Here is a 19,493-nt window from a genome sequence, read left to right on the forward strand (position 1 = left end):
TCTTCTCTGAACACGGCAGTCAGATCCAAGTATGTCCTTTCTGCCTCCTAAAGACCTTTGAAGAATCTTTGCTTCCTCAGACCGAGAGCCCAGCAGTTCCGTGACACCTTAAATCTATACCAAGAACATGCAATGCATTGAGCTTTCCTCTATCTGTAGGACTTCCAAGTTTGTAGTTTGCTGTGTTTTTGCTGTTGATGTTTTTTGTTTGGTTTTTAATAAATACCATTTGGGGGAGAAAGCTTTCCACAAAGTGCAGGGAAAAAAAAAACAAACAACTATAGACTGAAGCTTCTTCCCCTTCCCCAGTCCTGTCTCAGGAAGGAACACAACAGGAGAAAGCGAACTCAAACGATGTCGACAAAAATCAGGAGAGAGAATGACAACTGAAGGCAAAGCAGCACAGAGGTCAGTGGGCAACTTGTGTTTGCTTATTTTTACCCCCGGCAGTATCAAGTTGTGGTACCTCCATCCACAAGGCCAACCATCCCGGTAGGATTGGGGCAGCCAGAGCTTGGTAATAAAAGGCTGCTGATAAAAAGCTCTCACATGATGAGCTGAAACTATCAGAATGCTCAGCCCAGCACTAAGGTAATAAGGAAGAATACTTGGCTGAACTCTGCCTCCCAGTCCATGGACTCGCCTATTTCTCAACACATTTATTATCTCGGTTCTTTAGAAAGTATTTTGGTTTTCTAATGCATTAAGAAAGAGTATTACTTTTGAATTCCTCTCCTGTTCCATGTTAGTTTCTCTCCTTCAGACTTTGACCCAAGGAAAGGAGAGGATAAACACTGCACAGGAAGAATCAGCAGCTCTGACGTGGGAGCACAACAACGGTGCAGAAGGCAGCTTGCCCACAGGTAGGCCAGGGTCACTGGTTCTGGCTGTACCAGGGACAACTGAAGATGACAACTAAAAAGTAATAGGAAAGGACAATGGAGATTCCAGCAGAGCATGTGAGGGCCATTACTTACTTTAGAGAGGCTTCAAGCAGAAATATGACAAACCATGACAGGTCTGGCATGCCCGCCTTGTGTGCAAGAGCTCCTGTTTTAACCAGACCATCAATAAACAAGCAAACAAGCCTATGGAGGAAGGGACAACATGGTAAGGTGTAGTAAGATGTCTTCCACATTATCTCCATGTTCTTTGTGGAACTGACAAACAGACTGGTTTCATACCGGGACAAACCTTTCTAAAAAAGTTACTTCAGTTACGGAACTGTTACCCCATTCTTTTGTAAATACACACAAATTTACCTCTGATAACCTTGACCAAAACAGAGAAGCAACAGTGAAAAAAGATCACTTGAAGCGAGTAGTTCTTCTCCTAGATGGAGCCCTACTTGGCTTCTGCACAGATGCAGAAATACAGAAAGCTTTTCAGGTTGAAAATAGCAAAGTCACCAAGAACATCTGAGAATCAGGTATTTTTCAAGGGTGGTATTTTCCAATAATAAATTAATAAAGGGTTTCCAAAATACAGTTTCAGAACAGTTCCCCCAGTGACATTTTGTGACCATGTCATGGGCAACAACAGCACCCAAGCTCGTTTCAAGAGCCTGCACCTACACTGGAATTGTATTCCTTCCCTTCTGATCCTGTAGGTTGAGCCCCGTTTCGCTGCCTGTTCAAGAAGTTGTTCTGACCATCTCCAGCACTGCTCCCTCCCCTGCAAAAGGCAGGAGATGCTAAGCTGACGGCATTCTTTTTTTCTTGAGACTAAAACAGTGCTGTAACGGTAGTCAAAGCCACACAGTGAGCTGTTATGGTTAACAACAGCTACTATTTTGAGATCATTACATATTTCAGAGTCATTCTTCTCTGGCCTGGAGTTTCTAGTGTTTTGTTGTTTGTTTTTTTTTTACTCATATAAAGTAAAAGAAAATAAAACATAACTAGGAAGGCATAGATGTGGTTCAGCATAAGGCATACCAGAGAGATAACAGAAGTGAATTCTGTTGTTTCACTGTGAAATAAAGGTAGGATTCAAGACATCGCCATCATTACGGCAGAGTCCTGTTTTTTTTCCCTACATCACACGCAAGACAAATCATTACTTCAGTTGTAAAACGCAGAAAAACGTAAAACTGCAACTTTCACCATTTATCAAAAACTGACAAGCTCTCAGGCTGGTGTGCAGAGGAGACTGCACAGCTTTTTGACTCCAGCAAGTGCTGTGAAAGTCTCTTTCCTGTGCAACCACCCACAACGGTAGCAGTGTGCTTGTCTTTTCCTTGGTCCCACAACCAACTATTCAAAAAAAGTCACTTAAACTGCTTCCAGTTTCTTTACAGTGTATGGGTGCCCCGAATCCAAAGGAGGGTTGGCTGGAAAACCTCTCACGAACCAAGCAATTGCTCCTATTAAAGCACCTTTTTCATGACAGCGCCTATGAACCCCTGGGTCATCTTTTAAACTGCAATTCAATTATAGCGCACATACAGAGGATTTACCAAGTAGGTCTCACCAAAAAAACAACACAGTTAACATCTCTAGTTATTACTTCCACAAGATCATTGGCATTTTGCATGTACAGGAATGCTATTACTTGAAGATTTATGTACAACCACACACTACTTCAGAACAAGTGCCCCTCACAGCATCATCAGCCCCAGCCCAGACCTCCAACAACTTCAATAAACTCTTCGGGCAGACTAAGGGAAACAACTGGAAGCAACAAACCCGCACCAAGCAGTGTGTGTAGTTCTGTAGCATCAGCAACACAACAGTGGTTTGGGGCTTTAAATAAAAAACACACTCTAAGCAAGCACATCACAAAGACATCTTTTCAGAGGAAACAAAGTGAGACAAGGAGTCTCTTGCCTCGTGTCTCCTGGAAAAGAGGTGAAGACATAGAAAACATGATAAGCTGGCAAATGGGTAAGCAGCACACCTGAGGAGCCAGGTCAGTACACCCAGGGTACTGGTCCCACCAGTACTGGATGAACTTCCTACGGATGCCTGTCAACCCCAGCTGTAATTAGGCACTATTAATAATTCCTCGGGGGTGACGCTTCGGTTCTGACTCAGAACACCCCGAGCGCGATGCGCTTCCATCCCAGCAGAGCACACGGGGTGCTGGGGCTCCGTCGGGACGGACGGAGTTTCTTCGCCTCTCGAGGCACCGAGCTGATTGAAAACACAAAGGCACTCTGGGTTTGCCTTGCCTACACACGCTAAAAGCAGCACATTCTTCTCCTGATGTCAGCCATGAGCGTTTCTTTCTCAAATGGCCCACGGAGAATTGAACTGATGCCGGGCAGCAGGCACCAGTGCCTGCAACCAGTACCGTACCTGCAGTGGGAGCTGGTACATGAACGAGCAGGCAGAGCACCTTCTCACTAGGAAGAGAGATTCCTTTGGGAATTAGAAGAAATAACACAAGTCCTTTATTACTATTCTTCAGTGCTTTGAGTATAGACACACTTAAAATAGAAGCGAAAAGAACACTTTCTTCAGCTTTTGTACACTGCAGACAGAACTCAGTCTGCAGTCCACTCAAGCCTGAGCACAGTACTTCTCAGCTGCGAAGTATCAAGGCACATTACGAAGTTTCAACAGCTTTTCAGGGTCACCAGAGTGATCACAAACAAAAATCCGCTCTCCCTCCAAATCCTAATCCACCATCCTCAAAATCTAACCCAGCTGTACTCTAGGCATCAATACACCGTTCGTCTTCAAAACTCTCATTCAGCCCCTCCCAGAATCATGGTCCAAAGATGCTGGACACGCTGTGGGTATTACCAGCCTCACATTCGGTGTAATTAGCATGTCAGGGACTCTCACAAATTTCATCTGTCTTATGGAGGAGAGATTTTTAGCTGCCATTAGGAGTTGCCGCCACTGGAAGTATCATGTCCTACCTCTAGACAGGTTACCTGGAACACTAGGGGCAAAAACATAAAATATTTTATCTCTTCTAGAAGAAAATTCAAATCAGTGGCAAACACAAAAAGGCAACAAAACAAGAGCTACCATTAATGAAAAGATCAATAAAATATACCCGTAGAAAGCCAAGTGTTGGTTTTCCTCCCTTACTCCCCAGCAGTCTGCTGACACTGGCCACAATTCCTAAGTTAACACCAGGGTAAATACTTCAAGAAATAATCATATTGTACAAGCTTTGCAGAAATAAATGGTTGGATCAAGGAGAGACAGCCCATCCAAACTGGTGCCTCTTGAGGCCAAGTGCTGCAGAGTTCAACTTTTAATAGCAGTACCATCCTTCCATGCACATGTATCATACAAGTGCCCCCAACACACAGAAATACTTTCAGGGCTTGCTTGCAATATTATACGTAAAAGAAATAAATCCAACCACAAGACATCAAGCCACAGGAAGCCGCAGGAAGCCAGACTTCATAAACCTGTTGCTCAGCCGGCTACTAGTTTCATTCTTGATTAACTGAAGTAAAACCATGAAAGAGCAGCTTTACAGAATTTACTGCAGCTGTAATACCGGTCATTTTAACACAAAACTGCAGAACCAGGGACAATCACCTGGGAAGCACAATTCAGGTACCATTCAAGAAAAACTAAAACCTTCTGTAGAGAGCAGGGGACAATTTCCACAGGCCACACAGCAGCACTATCCGCATCAGCGCTTTAGTTTGGATCAGTAAGGCACTTTCAAGGAAATCTGAGTCACCCCACTTACTGTGCTTTGGTTTGCATCTCGGAGCGATTTCTAAACACAAGACTGGACACCTCTCAGATTAACCTAAACCAAAACTCCTGGAGAACACCTAATGGCCAGCAGGGTTTGGGGTATGTTCAGTTCACAGAGCCAGAGCACAGCTCGTCTAGAACAAAACCCCAAGAGCTACACATACAACTGTGGACACGGCCCATGTAACTTGGTTCCACCCTACAGGTCACCTTCAACTACAACTCGCTGCTCGATCATCTCAGAGAGCTTCAAGCAGCAATAACTAAGCTCGTAGGCTGGAGCTGCCAACAACCCCCTCCTCAGCCCTAAAAAGAAGGGCTGCACTGGGGATTTGAGCATTTCTTTTCCTGGAGTAACCAGAGCAGGAGTGTTGCAGCACTCATTCACTTTTGCTTCCGCCCCTTTGTAGTGAGGAGTATCAAAAGCTGGTAGGACACATCTAGGAAAGTCTACTGATTAAAAACAAAAGACATCTCATGCATCACCCACATCTCCTGTAATACCTTCTAAATAACAGCAAAAACACAATTCAGTAGCCCACATCAATGGCTCTGCTACAGCTCGTGGTAGGACATGGAGCACGTGCTCAGTAACACTCGGTACTTCCTGCCCATCAGCACAGCCAGCAAAGCTGCCCAGATCGGAGTGAGTTCTCCTGGTGTGGGAATAAGCTCATGAACACTTTCTGAGTGTATTAGAGGATTCCCATCATGTACATGAGTTTCAGTTTCCTTGCCTCAGTTCTTTCGAAACAGTTCGATCATTTTAGATTTCTCTTTCCAGTCACCCGCTTCTCTTTTGCAGCCCTAGCTCTTTCATGCGAGGTGCTGAGTCCCTAACACAAAACCTGGCTCTGACAGCGCGAGAGAGCTGGCGAGAACAGGCCCCAGCAATAGGGCATGCATTGCACACAATGGTCATAAAATTACCATAAAACGTTACCTCCTCTACTCAAATCCTCATCAGCTTAATCCATTAGCTGCTTGATAACAACAATCAGTTCACACGCTAACAATGCAGAGCTCTGTTTGCTCTGCACTCGGTAAAGGTCAGCTTCCTGCACCGGGGTGCAAACAAAGCCGCCGAATTACCGAAGGTGCTGTTCTGTGTTAGCACACACCAATGCCCTGAGAGCTACCAGGACACGCCGCTGCTTTCTTCTGTGACTTAATCGGAAGTTTGTGGTCATTGACTTGACACGCGTGTCATCGTGTCACACACGGCAGAGCCATCCTCAGCTCCCCAGCAGCTGGGTCTGAAACAGACATAAGTGAACTGGCTGTGGTCCTGGGCTGAATTCCTGTTATCAGTGCTCGTGAGAAGAGGTTCAAGCACCTAGTGGTATTATTTAGATGTATGAGATCTCAATGAAAAGATCATTTCCCATCAGAGAAGCTGAGAACCTACACCACAAGCCAGTAATGCAGTGCCACCATAAAAGGAGGAACTGAAGTAACGTTAATGAGAAACTAACGGTGCACGGGGAAAAAGGGTAGTGGGTGCCACTTGTCCTAGCAGAGCAATACGTGGGCCTCAATTAGTTCCTCAAATTGTACGAGTGGCTGCAGCAGCCAAGACTGGGGGGTTCCCTTCTATCAATTCCTACACCAAAAGCATCTGCGTGCTTTCTCTCCCAGCGTAAGGGTTGCCAAGAGCCAGAAGACTGACCTCCCCTACGCTGACCCGCTGCCCTCCCGTTTCACAAGGCCAGCAGTGCCTCAAGAAGCTGAGGTGAGCTGAACAGCCAGAGGTCATCCCCTCCCTGGTCATCCCATACAAAACTTTTCAGACCAGTTTTCTTTGCGACTGCCACTCATTAATTCCTCAGAACTTGTTGGGCTTCAGCACAGGACACTGCCCTTCCAACCCCACAAGCACACTGCAGGACCCATGAGGCCCCAAACGCTCCTCAGCTACAACATCTACATGCCAGAGTTGAAATTCCCCAGGCCAGAAGCGATCAGTCTTAGAGACTTGCCAGCTTTCAGCCAGTTTGAAGTCTCCCATGCTAGATATCTGCCCAAGCCTGAAAGACATCAGCCAAATAGCTGAGGAGTTTGCAAGGCTGTCTTGTTAAACGGTTTGGATTAGGGTTTTGGAAACTCAGCATCCTTGTTCTTGCATCAAGGGCGTGTTTTTCATTGTCCGTGCAGACAATCTCTTTTCCAAACTCTTACAGTTTGACATTGATACTTTTTTTTTTTAAATTAAGAATCTGCAATGACATTATGTCAGATACTGCACCTGAACTCCCTGAAGATTACAGGCATACGAGATGTACTGAAGACCAGGGCTAAACCAGAGCCCTCCCAAAGTTTCAAACAACATTTCTCTTGCCTTCACACCACCAGCAGTTAGGCAGTGAGGAAGAAGCCCCAACAGTTCACACCCTGTCGATCTGTAAGCCAAACCTTGCAGATGACCAAGCATAAACAAGCGAAGCACAGAATGAAGGAAGTCACGCACATGGAAGGAGCCAAGGCTACAAGAATTTTTACTTGAACAGTTTTTCAGACAAATCCCCATTGCTTGCCTCCGATTTGGTGGGAAGACTGACATTCGAACCAAGGCTCTGGGGCTGCTACAAGGCCCAAGATGTGGAGGATGCACCTTCACAGAGAGGTGAAGAGATGCAGGAGTGAACCCAGAGATATGAGAAAAACTTGTTGGACAAGGTAGCAGGAATAAAACAAATAAAGAAAAAATATACTTAGTACCAACACTACAAGGCGACAGGCAGAAAGGATCGGTTTTAGAGCAAAAAAACACACACAGGCCTGCAGGACCTATTAGGGTACTCGCTTCCCAGGGCTCACACGTGGAGCCTAGACTCTTTCAGTGTGGCTTACCCTGGCACCTGGGGAGACCGTACCTGCAAAAACCAGCAGCTCGTTATCTTCCAGAGCTGCCTGAACACACCAGCTCTCTTTTACTAAGCTACAGCAACAGGCCCGTGTGCCACATCTGTGCAGCCCTGCTGGAACAACGAGCCAGGAGATGCTGCCACACAATGGATTCCAGTCTTAGGATTTTTGGGGGAGAGGAAAAAAAGGAAACGTCCTGCTTCAATGGCTGATATTCATGATTATAATATAGGTACTTCCGACTGATTCATTCTTTTTACATCCAATATTGAGTGGATTATTACAGAAGGGGAAAGACAGTAGAAAAAAAAAGACAACACGGGTAAGAAATATTGACCGCTCTCAGGCACCCCCTCTGAGAAGAGCAGTTCTTTCATTCAGGATCTTAAAAGACTGTGTCCAGCACTTAAACTTCACAAGCTTTAACTTCAGCTGTGGCGGGTTCGTATTTATGCAAGGCAGGGTCTCAAGCTGAGTAAGAGAAGCCAGGAGCCCACATTAGCAACCACCTCTGGAAAAATGGATGTGAACAAACCAGCACCCACGCGATGGGAATTCCACACGGTAGCAATACCCAGGGTAACTACCAGGAGCGAGGCTTCTCTTGGCTTTCTGTGGCTCTCGGCCTTTCTAACTGACTGCCTCACAGCTACTGCAATCAAAGATTGGCTCTACACACTGCCCCAACCACTTTTCTCATAAAAAAAAAAAGTCAAATACCTACTTCTTTCCTTGTCACCTTCCATTTTGCCCTTCACAGCCCCTACAGGTGTCTCTGCCCTACTAAGGCCTGAAATTCCTCCCAACTCCCAACCACAGCCTTCAAATATGCAAGGCCTCCTCCTGTCAACCTCACAAAAAGCCACGTGCTACATACAGCCCATTCCACAACATTAATTCAGGATCCCCACGTATTGATGTTCTGTGCCTTGTTCAAACCACACATCCCATAAGACAACATCCTCTAAACATCTGTGCCAAACGGGAGATGAGGGGCTGTGGAACCAAGCACATACTAACACAAACCTGCAGAACAAATGATACACAATTGCAACTTCTCCTCATTTCCACCTGAGCCAAGCAGCCTCACATTCCAACGCAGAGCATTTTTTCACAGATCTCTGCCCCTCAAGTGTTTTATGCACCAAACCTCCTTCAAACACAACCATATGTCCAGGATAAAAGACTTCATGTCTTCTCAGTGCACACACTCATGTTAAGCATAAATGTGTATCTAATACACAGGCACAGACACATCCCAGCCCCTGAGCCCATGTGCAGGGGGCTTGCGTGTATCACAGAGTGCCTCTAGTTAGCTCCTGACCTGTCAAGACCATTACAAGCACCCATTTACACTTAATGGCCAAGTTACCCACTGGAACAAATAGAACAAGATACAGAGGGGGAAGAAACAATGAGCCTTTAACAGGAACTCCATGACTCCCTTAATCTGACAGTACTCCTAGCAGTGACAAGTTGCCTCATCTTCACTCACTTTTTTCCCTGTTTCCACGGGCTGCCACAGCTGGGAACTTGTCCCCACACTGAAGGGAGCAGAGGACGCCCACCACCTCCCACCAGCTCAGCCCCAGCTCACTGCCACTCCCACCCCCCCCCATTTCAGCTTCCCACACCCGCGGTCAGAAGGCCTGCCCTCTCTCTCCACACAGACCATAGTTCCCACTAGCTCAGCACTACGAAGATTCCAGTTTCCCTTTCGCACAAATGCCATTGCCCTGGTACACACGTGGACGCACAGCCTACGGGAAGCTTCGCCCTGTACAGGCACAATCCCCACGAACTCACCCAACCCCCGCATCTTTCCAAACCCACGGAGACCTTTCAGTGCCCCCGCTGCTCATTTCTACTTCTAAATACCCGGCCAAGCTCCCTCACAGCCTCAATCTACAGTAAATCATAGCAATTTACCCACAAGAATGAAGCACTGACGCCCTTACAGACAGGAGCTTACACTGCCTCACATCTGCCCCAAGCACGGAGGGGCTCCTCCAGACACCTCCCAGCCCATGTGCAGCCTTTTCTCCAAACAGCACTGTTGGGTCCACCAGATTTGGCAGCTACCAGGAGTTTTCCATGGCTCAACCAACAAACACCCTGGCTTTCCATGCCATCGCAAGTAGGCCATCAGCCCACAGCTCCTGCTATGCTCCCAGGACACCAACCACACGGCTTGTTGCCCTGGTGTGCCCCCAAACACCCAAACCGGGGCTCTCTCCGCTGCTGCCAGCCAGCCACCTCCCTCAGCCCTCGACAGCAGCGCCCGGCAGCCGTGCTCGCAGGCAGCCCAGCACATGCCCGCCTCCCCGCGCACACCCCAGCTCCTGTTACACGCCGAGGTCTCGCGCACTGCGCCCAGCCGCAGCGGCCCCCCAGCACCGCGAGTCCCCGGCCTCGCAGCAACCTGTTGCCTCCGCGCCTGCCAGCCGGACCCATGCTCACCGCCCCCCGCCCCCTCCTCCTGCTGGCTTATCCCCATCCCCGCACCTCTCACAGGATTAGCTCCCAGCGCTCCTCGCCTCCCCGTACCCCCCCCATGTGCCTCCCCACGCCGCCCGCACCCCTGTGGCAGCCGCTCGCCCCCCACAGGCCCCCCACAGGCCCCCCACAGGCCCTCCGCCTCCCCCCCCCCCAGGGCCCCCTCACACCGCGCAGGGCCGGGCCCTGCCCCCCCCTCCCCCCTCTCCCCCCCGTACCTGTCGGGGAGCGGCCCGGCAGCGCAGGGCCGGGCGCGCTGCGGGGCGGCGAGGCGAGGCGAGGCGCAGCCGTCCCCGTGAGGCGCAGCCCTCAGGCTCGGCCCGCCCCGCGCCGGCCGCCGCCGGCCGCAGCCGCCGCCCGCTCGCGCAGCCGGAGCGCCGCCCGCAGCGCCGCCATGTTGGGAGCCCCCGTCCCGACGGCCGCCGCCGGCCCCGCCCTCCCGCCGCGCGACGTCACCGCCCCCCCTCCCGGCCCGCCCCCTCCCTCCGCCCCGCGGCCGTCCCGAGGTTCCTATTGGCCGCCGCCGACGTCGCTCGCCCTCTTCCCGCCCCCCCGCCGCCGCCATTGGGTGCCCGCGCGGCTCGCGCTGGGGAGCCGCGGCGCCATTGGGCGAGCCGCGCGCCGCTCACCCGCCGGCCCCGCTGGGGAGCGCCCCCCGATTGGGCATTCCGCCCCCGTCTCGCCAGCTATTGGCCGCCGCCCGCGTCAATCACGGCGCCGGCGCGCGCGGCGCCTGCCTTTCTCCGCACTTCTCTTCGCCCGGCCTCGCCGCCTGGGCCGGCCGGACGGAAGCGGCTGTCAGGCGGCGCCCCCGCCCCGCCCCGCCCCGCCCCGCCCCGCCTTGCCTGCGGCCCATTGGCTGCCGGCGCTGCCACTCCCCCGCCGCCTCCCTCGCCCCGGCCGCCGCTGCGCGGGGTGGGCGGGAACCGGGCGGCGGGTGCCTCCTCCCGATTGGCTGCTCCCCCTGCCAATCTCCCCGGGCCGGCGGGCCCCCGGCGGAGCCGCGGCGCGCGCGCCGCTCCGCGCAGCGATTGGCTGCGGGGCGCCGGAGGGGCGGGGAAAGGCGCGCGGCGCCCCCCGGCACGGAGGGGAGGGGAGGGAAGGGGGGGGGGGGGGAAGGGGGGGGGCGGGAAAAATGCCCGTATGTGCGCGCGATGACATCACCGGCAGCCAATCAGGGGGCGCGGGGCCCGGGGGCGGGGGCTCGCGCCCGCCCGTTGGGGCCGCTGCGTCGCGTGCCCGGTGCCTCACAGCCGTCAGCCCCCAGCGCCTCAGTGCCCCTCAGTACCTCAGAGTACCTCGGTGCCTCACAGCCCCTCAGTGCCTCAAAGCCCCACAGTACCTCACAGCCCCCGCCATTACCTCGGAGCTGCTGGTGCCTCACAGCCCCCAGTGCCTCATAGCCCCCACTATTACCTCACAGCCCCTCAGTACCTTACAGCTCCCATTACCTCACAGCCCCAGCCATCACCTCACAGCCCCCGCCATTACCTTGCCATCACCTCACAGCCCCCTGGTACCTCACAGCCCCGCTGTCCCAACACACAGCAGCCAGCCTGGGTCACACCCCGGACCCCCACCTCCCTCCCTGCCGCCCCGTGTTGGGTTTATGCCGGCCACACAAGGGGCTCAGAGCGGCTGCGTGCCCCCCGCCTGCCCCTCGGCTCCGCCAGCCCAGCGCTGCCCGTACCAGTACCGGTGGCTGATTGATGCCTTGTGCCCTCTCACCATGTGCTGGGGGTGAACAGGCACCGCTGTCGGACTTGGGGCCATAGGTCAAAACTCAGCTTACCTAGCACTTTTATTTATCTGCCTCAACTTTTCTGGAGCATTGGAAAAGCCCTGAAAAAGCCTGCAACTTGACAATAGGGCCCCTCTCTCTTCCACATAGGCACACAATGGGATTATTTCCCAGAGTTACATCCACAGTCCAGAAAATACGCAGCTTTTGGCTGTAAGGTCACTGACACGCAGACGAGATAACCCTTGCCTGGCGCTCCAGAGGCAGGTTGAGCAAAGGGCACAGGAGCCGGAGCTGTGCTTTCTGCAGGTGCAGTGCACATGTGCTGCGAGGAGGGGGCTGGAAGGGTCACCCCAGCGTGGTCGTGCTGCTTCCCGCAGCTCTCTGCTCACCGACAGAGTTGATGGACACCGAAACCTCGATTGCCTCTGAACAGATGCTCACAAGCAAGCTCAGAAACAGAACACTGAGACCACGGATCGCCCTCTGCCATGGGAGACTTGCTAATAGACAAGCTAATTTGAGTGCCCAGCCCCGGCTGCCAATCAACCTAGTTATCCTTGCCGTGTCCACATGATCTGGGACTCAATATACTTTTATACATCTCACTAGGAGGGATTTGTTTATTTATTTATTTTTGGTGTGCATGTGCTTTTCCTGAGGCTTACTTCTAGAGGTTGTTTAAATACAATTTATGTATTATTAAAGTGATGACACATCTGGCTAAAAATTGCTGTATTTTCTGGTCAGTGAACATAAAATTCATTCAACATAGATAATTCTTGGGTTGCAGTTGGAATAGCAGTTTTTACCTTAAGTGATTCACTGGGAATTTTTGGAAAGCCTGTCACTCTTGAAACACAGATTTCAGCAGGTACAGAACTGAGCTGTAATTTTATCAGGTCTCTGTTTACAGCCTCCACTTTGCTACTCGGCCACCTGCCAGCGAGATACCACAGGCAGCATTAGATAATCCTGCCCCGTATGACCAAGGTATACTCAGCTGATACTGACTCCTCCATCTCGTTTACTGTAGCAGCCATTCTTCCCACAGTGGCTACTAAAAGCAAAATGTACACAAATATCAAAGAAATAGCCTTTCAGTTGTCATTCAAACCATCTGACCCTGTCTTTCTCCTTGCTCCCAGATTCAGCTCAGTCTTATCCCCTTCATTTCACCTTCTGCTCCAACTGCATATACAATTTTATAACAGGTTCTGAAAAATATGAAATACTTCCTCAATACATCACCTCAGTACCAATACAAACTTTAGAGAATTTACTGCCCAAAATAATAAATGCTACCCTATGTTATTTTTAACACAATAAATTCTATCCCTTACTATTTCCCAAACACAACCTGCATAAGTGTTAGAGATAAACTAAAAATCTGCACTCCACATATGAGTCCTTAACCCAGCAGAAACAGCACATTCCTAATCACTAGAAAATGTGCATATCTGGCTGGTTTACGTGGGCTAAAACGAAATGCTGCCGTTGCTCAAGAGGTGTGTGTGGCAAGAGGCAAGGATCACAGTGGCAGGCAGCAGGGGTGGTGGGGTGAAGTAATAAGTAGGTGAAATAATGGCTGTATGTGGCAATGCGGAGTTAATGGCTAATCGAGGGATTTTGTGGCTTTTCGTGGCTGGCCTCAGTTTAGCTTCATGAAAGATTGCTAAAGATGAATATTTGTCTGTGAGAACGTGTGTGCATTGGATCAACAGTAAAGCATGCGTGCCTGGAAGTGTATGTACTTTCATATATATGCAGTGTCTATCTGATTCTCAGAGCTGATGCAAATAACTTTAGAAATGTTAACTAATACGTGGGAAATAGACTGTGCAGGATAAAGGTAATTCACAGACAACTTCTATTTGATACTGCACAGAAGAGCAGTGAAAGTATGCTCTTACCATACAGAGTTTTTAATATTCCCATTTCTCCATATTCTACTTTTATTGGTGTACAGATTTGACCCTTTAGGAGTAGCTGTTGATCAATCTTGACAATTAAATTTGTTTCGTGTTCAAATGAATGATCTGTAAAACAGCTCTTGACAAAACATCAGTAACTTTGGGAAACTACTTGAGCTGAAAACATTTTTACGTTATCTCAACTTTCACCGCTGTTTATGAGCTTTAAAAAATCAGTGTTTCATTTGTAGCATACATCAGTCCAGTGGGCTAACTGGCCTTCACACTGCTTTGACCTCAAGGGAGAACTGCTCTAGTTTCACAAGAAAGCATGCCTATGTACTGTGAATATTCATGGTGTATGAACATTTTTTATCTGTGAAGCAAACAAGTGCTTTCATTTTCAGCTGAGTAACTTCCCATGGAAATTGATTCAGTAAACAACAGTCGGTAAGTTCTTCATCACTTCCCTGGGTACCCCTTCTAGATTACACCATCTGTGAGGAAAGGAAGGAAATCACCACAGCTAATAAGGCTGTCTTCATATGAAGAAATGAGTACAGAAAGTTTGGAAAGATTCATGTACCATTTTGTCTTCGTTTTGCTCAACAAGGGAAAGATTAAATGCTAATACAGAGGTGGAGAATAGGAAGAATGTGGGATGGGTAGCAAAGAAAAAGGCACATAAACTGAAAAACAAACAAACAAACAAACAAAAAACCCATCCACTAGGTAGTATTAATATTACAAGCTAATAGTTTGGACAATAAATGCTGCTAGTAGCTGGGGCCAGACATTCTTGGATGTGGTACTCAGTGAATTCCTCTTTCAAACTGTCACCAGAAGTAAAGTGTTTTGATGATTCAGGAATACGCCATCAGAGGCCTGACCATCGATAATAACCCTAGAGCACGTGATCATAAATTGTGCGATGAAAGGTGGAGGTGAAAAAGAATATTCTCAGTGTCAGAAAAACAGACTTGATAAATGAATGGACGTGGCAGTAAAACCAGCTCATGTAAAACAGAATAAAAAATTTGGATGTGGAAGAAGCCTTAACTATCTTAAAATCAAAGTTGCTAATTCCATTGTGATTCTGTATCATGCACAAGGCAAAAAGGGATATGGGAAGGGGCTTCAAGGCCTAACTAGGAGAGAAACAGCTGCAAGGGAGAGAGAGGTATGAATTATAAGCACAGAGTATAAAAACAAAACAGAAAAAGAAAAAAAAAAAAGTCTGGTTCAGGAAAGATCTTCAACAACAATAGATATGAAAATGAAGGGAGAATTTATCTGGAAAATCAGGTTAATTTAGACCTTGTCCCTGGTATCTGGAAAAACAGCCAGATGTTATCCGTCTTTTTGGTAAGAAAGATGTAATGCTGCTTCCCAGTGGGGAAAAAAAGGGGAATTAGAGATACTCTACATCAAATTCTAAAACTAAACACATATTTTATCTTAATTTTCAGTAGAGATGGTGATGCTGAACAAGAGGCTAGAGGACAGGATGGCTGATAGCTAGGAGGGAAAGGAAATCAATTGCTAGTATCACACATAAGATGAAAGTAAAGCACACACTACAGCCTCTAGGCAGAAAGAATGGATAGATAATGCCCATTCCAGAAGTCAGGAAAGAGTGTCAAAGGAAATCACTGGTCTTGTAGTAAGCTTTTTAAAATAGGCATAAGAGGAGAGGACGAAGAGTAATGCTTGTTTACAACAGGTGGACCTGACCAGATTAACCTAATATCTTTCTTTGATACTATCATTCACCTTCCAGATAAAGGAGGAGATGGTAGAGCAGAGTAGTGTCAGAGACTAGTGTAAGCAATGGACTATCCACAGAGGATAAAGCAAAATAAACCAATCAGAGGTGAAGTATCTGAGTAAATAAGGGGTTGGTTTGTTTTGTAAAAGGTCAGTTTGGGGCTTAAACCTAGATATTTTCATTAATGACACAAGAAGGTGGTAGGAAATAAAGTTGACCCAGTGCTAGGAGGTACCAACAGTAAGGAGAACCTGGAAACCATACACAGTTAAACTGATGGAGAAATTGAAATGCAGCTAACTTCAGGGGTACAGAAGCAAGATCTCTGGGGACCAATATCAGAAATTTCCTCTAGCAGCTGGGTGCTCATCACTTCAGGACGATGAAGAAGGACGGAATATTCTCGTTTCTTAGAGCATGACAGGGGATGCCATTCAGCTTCAGCATTAGAACGCCAAATGCAATCTTAAACATGGCTGGGCGACGGGTTAGGTGCCTTCACACAGGCACGTAATTGGCAGTGTGGAAGTGCTTATTTGGAGCTCCACGCAGGCAGCCATGAGCTGGCTCCGAGATGTAACACACTGAAGGGGCTGATGTGCCATGATTACTCCTGTTGCCTTCATTTCAGCTTTGTTCATGTTGTTAAATTGGGTAGGGACAGACAGCCACAAGCTGTCAAGCCAGTTTGTAATTAAGCCATGACTTAGCATGGCTTAATAAGTTACTGCTCCACAGACGAGCTGTAATAACTGCCTGTGTGCATGCTCTCAGCTTGTCCAGCTGCTGAAATAAAATGTATTAGTTTAAGCTGCTATCCTCTGCTAGTGTCCCAGCTGATAAGCAGTAGTTTGGGTTGGTAACAAAATCACTTGTGAGCGTATCTTCGTGCTTTTCCTCTGTGCTACAGGGAAGCTCAGAGAAAAATGAATGTAGGTAGCACGGGAGGTAGGTGAGTAGTGTTAGTATTGTGAACGTTTTGCTCTGAGACGTCTCCTTTTTCTGCCTAAAATCTCGCTAAACTCTACTATGACGTTAGAACATCATTTTTTGCTTAGCCTGCTCTTACCCATCATCCCCAATGTGCTTTCATCATTATTACTGCCCTGTCTGGCTCTTCACCGACTATCGGGACTTTGGATTACTTTTTCTACCCTTTGACTGAAGCATTTGAAGAGAGCTTAAAATGCTTTAAGAGAGTTCAAAAGCTTAAGCATAATCAACTGTAAAGTACTTATGTTCTTATCTTTTAAGCTTATGTTATTGAAGAAGTCAATCAAGTTTGGCAAGCAGGCTTGTTTTCAGGCTCCATAAAAAACACCACTTCTGGTAACAGTATCCTCTCAATTTTCAAACACCGTATGGAGACGGCGCTTTACAGCAGACACCATTCTAATGAAAATTCAAAACGTAAAGCATGAGATTCAAGAAGAAATTACACCATCTGAAGGGATTACCATTGAAATACACTGCTTTTAACTTAGATATATTTTCGTCTATGCAATTCCATTGCTACCTTTTCCTGCCTGGTCACATTTCTGTCTTAAAAATGTCTCTAACAGAAAACACATGACAAGGGGTTAACTGCTTCCTACTTAATCTCTGTAATGTTTTCCTACTTTATACGGAATCACCATTACTCTGAATTTACTATTTCACCTTTCTTTACTGTGACTACGAGAAGTAATTGCCTGGGAGGGCAGCTCCATAAAACTGGTGACATTTTAGGAATACTTTCCTACAGTCGTGCTGCCCATGGTTCCTCTTTCTTCCCATTTTGGAGGGAGAAGAACAGCGTGGAGCCCCAGCCAGAGGTGGGGGCTGCAAGACGCCCCTCTCACCTCATCTGAGAAGGAGAAGCTGCCTAGGATGGGCAACGCATCCAGCAGGAGCAAGCTGATTTATCAGCATGGTTTGTATTATTTCAGGACATTTCTGGTGAGGGCATCCAGCCCGGCTGTTAAACGGGCATGGATGAGACTCATCATCGTTCTGGGTGGAAAAACCACCAGCAACCAGACTGGGTGGTATGGAGGGCTGCCCCATCCAACACTTGAAATGTACTGATGAGCAAAGTGGGTCTTGAGAGGATTTTTTCTTTTTGTGAAAAGTCTTTCTGACAGAAACTTCATGTGTGTCCAGTAGGTCATTGAACCTTTTCCTAAAGCACCAAATTGCAGCAGGGACTGAGTAATTTATAGACGTGTGCACCTGATGAATACACACTCTGGGTAGTTAATTTCAGAAGTAGAAAAGGAAGGCGGCAAGAAATGAAACAAACCAAGACAAGCAAGCCCACAGCAAAGGAAAGGCCTCTGTTTCTCTAACATCTCCTCACACCTGAGCAGTGCTCACTGGTATCCAGCCCCAGAAGCGGCCCAGCAGGCCAGGGCTGCAGACGTTGAGTGGCTGCAGGCTTGCTAATGGAGGCTCTGGGTGGCGACTCCATCAGTCACCAGCAGCAGGCCCACCTGGTAGGAACAACAGGCTGCGCTCCGGATTGCTGCGAGCAGGACGGCTAACTCTAAACAGAGCCCTCACCCCAGCTGTTACAAAAATAGTTAATGTTTCCTTTCCTGCATTTTCATGGCAGGGTTTGCTAGGGGCTGTCACTGACCAGCAGAGTGGCCCAGCTCAGGTGCTCTGGGGCCACTTCAACCCTGAGCTCTGGGCAGGGAGCTTTGCCTTCTGCATGCTGAACCCAAGTAGGGCCCCTGCATCGTCTTCCCGTACCCACAGGTCAAAAATGAGTTTTTAATATTAAGACATATAATCACGTAATGAATCTGCACAGAGAAAAGCAAAGCAGAATGTAGGCCAGACTCCATGTTGTTATTTATTCAGTAAGTTCTTCCAATTAACAGTGTTTTTTTTTGTTGTTGTTGTTTGTCAGATATACCAGCAGAAAGAACAACTGCTTTAAACATAAATATGCTGTATTTAGCCTTGAAAGTATTGTTAACCCTTCCTTTGTCTAGTTTTAAATCTGTCCTAAAAACGTGTACGTTTCTTTTTAGCATACCTACTTGAACATTATTTATGGTAAGGATATTAATTTATATAAGGTATTCTTCTGGCTTCTAGAAATTACGTTAGCATCTGGACAAAAAAAAAAAAGAAAAAAGAAAAAAAAGAAAATTAACGCTCAGATACATTCTCACCATGGTGACCTACAAGAGAACTGTCACAACAGAAGCTGCTGTTGCCACTACAATTTCCAGAACTCCTGCTGTTTGTGTTGCTGCTGAAGAGAAAATCCACTGCCCTTTGCTGCACTTAAAGCTCAGTAAGATCAGATTGCAGCTTAAAGATAATGTTCACTCTTTACTGTATGTCACTATCAAAGAGAAAAATACGATGGTCAAAATATGCCAACCATAGTAATAGCGTCAACGTTAAGTATGCTGTGCACTTCCTTCGAGGTACTGAGTGCTCTGACTCCCTCCTGTTTCGGCAAAGGGAAACTAGCATCATGATGAGAGCCTTTGGTTTCAGCTCTGCTCAAGCCAGAGTACCACTAATGCCGGTAAAAATACACTCCATGGAAGAAGTAGAGGATGGACTCCCCTCTAAGGAAAAAAATAAAATAAAATCTAGCAGTGTTTTTGAAACACAGAAATAAATTAATTTTTTCAGTTATCAAAGAGAAAATACAAAATAAGAATAGGCACGTCTCTGCACAATTAATGTTACGAATTCTGCTCCCACGCCCCACCAAAGGACTGCCAATTAAGACAAGCATATATATTGCAAAAGTGCCTTTCTGCCAATAGAACAACCAAGCCAGTGAAATGTGTAAAGCGTACCTTTTAAACGGGCTACCTGTTTCCCCAGATAAATAAGTGCATTTTAAATGGCTAGAAAAAAAATGCCTAATTTCAAAGACAATCCAAAACTAGTTAGAAAAGGACATTGCATTTAAAATGTGTACAGAGAAATGAGCACAGATTCATGAATTTTACACTCTGTAGTACAAATATGAAACAGAAATATCTTGCTGGTGATGGGACTTGACATGTTAAAAGCAGCATTTCTGG

General features: G+C 47.7%; 1 protein-coding gene across 8 annotated transcripts in view; it reads right to left on the reverse strand.

Moving 5' to 3' along the window:
- Positions 1–10,822, reverse strand: part of PPM1B (protein phosphatase, Mg2+/Mn2+ dependent 1B) — a 56,286-nt gene extending 45,464 nt beyond the window's left edge. For 4 of the 8 annotated variants that reach the window (XM_068676682.1, XM_068676683.1, XM_068676684.1 and 1 more), the window contains exon 1: positions 10,253–10,474. The gene's annotated coding sequence lies outside the window, so the exon portion shown is untranslated. Of the gene's footprint in view, positions 1–10,252; positions 10,475–10,663 lie in introns of those variants that run through there. The other 4 variants (XM_068676688.1, XM_068676690.1, XM_068676689.1 and 1 more) reach the window with 3 other exon arrangements.
- Positions 10,823–19,493: the final 8,671 nt, after the last annotated feature.

This window comes from Anas acuta, chromosome 3 (assembly GCF_963932015.1).
Source record: "Anas acuta chromosome 3, bAnaAcu1.1, whole genome shotgun sequence".
NCBI classification, from domain to species: Eukaryota; Metazoa; Chordata; class Aves; order Anseriformes; family Anatidae; genus Anas; species Anas acuta.